The sequence below is a fragment of the Poecilia latipinna genome, unplaced genomic scaffold, assembly GCF_001443285.1.
Source record: "Poecilia latipinna isolate Pla-1442-1.1 unplaced genomic scaffold, P_latipinna-1.0 Scaffold768, whole genome shotgun sequence".
Lineage (NCBI taxonomy): Eukaryota > Metazoa > Chordata > Actinopteri > Cyprinodontiformes > Poeciliidae > Poecilia > Poecilia latipinna.
The window spans coordinates 33,158-37,303 of record NW_015113384.1 but is presented as its reverse complement, the minus strand read 5'-3'; positions in this window follow the sequence as shown (position 1 = coordinate 37,303).

Below are 4,146 nucleotides of genomic sequence, written 5' to 3'. Positions count from 1 at the left end.
CCTCCCCAGAAAAAAAAAAAAAAAAAAAAAAAAAAAAAAAATATATATATATATATATATATATATATATATATATATATATATATAAAAATTTACAAAGCATCCAATTATTCAGCTAATTGGTGTAGTGGTTTAAGTCATGGTGTTTTGTACCCAGTGGTAATGGTTTTCAACTCTGCATAAGGCAATCTGTGGTGACCTCACGAAAATATGAGTCCAAGACATACAGATGATGTCATGGTGGCTCGGATGTCACCCGGATTACCAAGGTCTGTGTCAGACGTTGGAGAACCAGAACATTCTGAGAGGAAGTGGTCTACTGTTGAAAATGGGTTGATACACAGACATACCAAATGTGACTGCGCTGCTAACCTCTCCAGACGTCCTTTTGGGACATGAGATGAGGACTTAAATGCCTCTCGGCTTACCCACTCACCTCACGTCATAGAGCACTGCCTAAATCCCCAAGACCAACAAAAGTCGGCACATATACATACATACTGATGCTGATGAGTCCAAGCAACATTTTGCCATTGCTTCATTCACTGTGCCACTGGAAGATTGTGCTCTGCTCCTCTGAAGGTGTTATGGGTTGTTATCAGCAAGACCATTCCATGGATGGCTGCCCTAATTGAGAATAATGAGGGTCACATTGAACATATGGTCGCTGTTGTGTCCCCTTTCCCCCCTTCTTCTCTCCTTCTCTCTCCATCTCTCTGCCTTTCCCCAACTTGCCCAGACAAAAGGTTCAGTCAAACTTTGCCTCAACAAAGATAAACATCTGTGTGGTCAGTAGTAGAAGGAAAGGACACTGTGAAATGCATTTCTCTTTTTCTTCGGACTCGTTAAAGCTCACATACAGAGACATGGGTGGTGGATAAATGCCGACGTCACCAGAAAAAATACTGGTTGGTGGAGATGCTAGCATAAATATTGTGTTTATATCAATTTTCTTTGTCCTGAATGCAAATATGCACGTTTGCTCTTCATAAGGTCCCTGTTGTCAGTGACAGTTTATGAGCCAGCAGATTTCAGCATCATACACCTCACAGCTGGTCGGTTGCCAAGCTTAAAAATAAACTTAGCTGCTGTGAATTGTTTTGAAACAATAACAGTATAAATATTCATTTATGTTCCAAGTCAACTAGTACTTTTAAGTTAGTGCCAATAACTGTGGGATTTCTAGACGAGTCAAAAAAAAAAAGTGCTTTTATTCCAAAGAACAAAAAATGTGTCTGTATTGAGGGTATCTCAATGATTAGAGGATAAAATGCCAGATGTGACAATATTTTTTATCAGAGACTAATAACCATAGTCTATGTAGCCCATGAATGTCCCTGATTTCTGAAATCCATGATTCATAAAATCAAACGCACCCTTTCGCAGGAAAATATGTGCATCTCTCCACCGACCACAGCTTGCTCAATAGCACCATTAAATACAAACAGATGAACTTGTAAGCTGTTGTTAAACTCCTTTTATTGGCACTTACAGTCAAGAAACAAACACAGAGAACCATAACGCACATACTAACCTTAGCACAGTAACTTGTCATAAGTGATTACTCGTATTACTAATTTACTCAAACAATGGACCATTACAGCCTTACTTTAAAACCTGAATTCATTAGATTTCTCATGTGACCCGAGTCCCATGAGTGCAAGTGTAAGTCAAGTTTCAAGTCTTTAGGTTGTGATTGTAAATCAACTCTCTAATTCTTGCCTAAGTCACAGAGTCTCCCATCTTTGGTTCAGCATGGGTCGTATTGAGTGTCAGCTGGAGTCAGCAACCAAGTTTACTATTCTTGAAGCAGTTATCTGATCTGATTAGATTTCTTTATAAAACCTGGTGGCCCTCATGTCATGTCTTTCATTATTTGATATGCCTCTACACGTGATATTCTCTATATGCAGTTAAAACATGTCCAGCTTTATGTCTGATTTATGCCTGTACTATTTTATCGGCGTGGTCTCACAGTTAAGACAACACATGAAAAAACTAAAACAGTTCTTCCACTAGGTAAGCCGCCTGTCATTTTCTCCCTGTAAAGACATCATTCACAACTTCATAACTGCAGCGACTCCAGAAAGTATAACAATTTCCATGAAATAGTTTTTGGTCCCCCCCAATCTGTTGGTGTTAGATAAAAAGAAAGTTATGTGTCAAAACAACAGACTGGGCTATTAAATTCACTGAACACCATAAATTAACCAGATTAACATTTGCTAATGCTTAGCCTTAATTTGCTTCTTTATGTAACTCATCATAGAGTGCAGTGTCATTCCCAGGAACTCCCTCTGCGTGAAATATCGTTGGTCTCTATTTACATAGGAAACATTCTGATTGGATTAAGATGAGCTTGTAAAGTCGCTTTATGAGTCGCGCTGCCAAACTGTGAATTGATTTGCCGGCATCTCAGTTTCGTGTGTATTAACCTTAGCAGGTTGGATTTATGGCTATCATGGACCTGGTTGCATTGTCAATCTGCTGCACAGCCCCTGGATGCACCGCCGGTTTCTGGTTTCATGTAGAGACAGGTGTAGTCTCAACTTCTGTTGATATGTGGAACACATGTGTGTGCAATACAGACACATGCAGTACTGACATTCAAGTGTATCGCTCCAGCACTGACATACGTAATACGTGCAGCATATGTGTGTATACAATAAAAATGCACTTCCAAGACGATGGAAAATAAATCTTTCACTGCATAGTCACACCTGATATATGGAACATATGTATTTGAGGTAAACTAAACCCCAACATGTCATAAAGTATAAATTTTTGTAAAGTAAACTGTGTACATGGCGTTTTCAGCTATTCTGCAGATACTCCTGGGAATAAGCTAATTCATTTCCAGTGCTGAAGGCTGCATAAAGCCAAACCTTGCACCACAGTGTTAGTGAGAATCTTTGTCAAGTTCTACTATTTCTGTCTGTCTAATATGCTGTGTTCTTATACAACATGGACAAGTTTGTTGGCTATCTTGGTGAATATGTGTAGAAAGCCTAAAATAAATCTATATTTATTGGCAGCACCATATTGTCGCTTTAAAAAAAATATATATATTAAGAAAATAAGATAACTCAGAGGGAAGAAAAACAACAAAGCCAACAGTGGCACAATTATTGGTACACCTTTAAATTTAGAACTTCAAAAAATGTAATTGAGACATTTTTAAACTAGTTTCTACAAATTTCTGCTTAATGAACCATGAACCCTGTCTCTGCTATATAGATCTGTGTCACAGCAGTCCATTTCTTTTAGCCAGTAGATTGGGACAGGACCCATATTTATCCTGCCACCACACACAGTCGGGATGGTAAAAGTTTTCCGTTTTAATTCATGGTTCACAGTTTGAAAGGAGTAGCAAACAGTGACATCTTGGGATCACAATGTCCCCATAAGAACCACAAGACACTGTCTACATGCCAACCCGTTTTCGGGAGAAGAAAAGACGTATCCATGCTACGATCGAAAACCTCTTCAGATGATAACTCTGCAATAAAAACACAACCACAAACCCCCAATTATGTGCAGCTTGTCCTTCGGTGTTACACAAAATGTCATAATCTCCACCAGGATTTGCTGATCAAAAATATTTCTCAGTTCAGACCGGGTGATAGAATTTATCTGCTATGTCTACCTCCAAAGTCTCTACTGCACTGATATTTTCTGTGCTGTCCACTTGCCAACAGTCATTCTGCAACTATGCCTTACACTTAATCAGTATCAGTTGTGTAATATGGGTGGATCAACTTTAGCCCACCATTCTACACCAGAACATTTCAGCTTATCACAAGGCGCAATGAACACATGTAGATCACAAAATGAAAACAGAAACATGCAGATTTCTAAAGTTTGGGATGTGTACAAGGAATCTTGTGCTTGGATCTGACAAGACTCAAGAGGTCTTTTAACATCTCAATGATCAAAAACAAATGGATTATTAAGATGCTAAAATGGCTGTCTCAGTCCCAAGATATAAATCCCATAGAAGACTTGCTGGATGAACTGAAGAGCATTTGAAGGGATCAAGGAGTCTTGTGGAGTGTTTCTACAGAAAAAAAAAACAAACAAAAAAAAAAAAAAAAAAAAAAAACCCCCTTTTAAAAAATTTTTTGTTTACCTAGGTCTAACCCACAG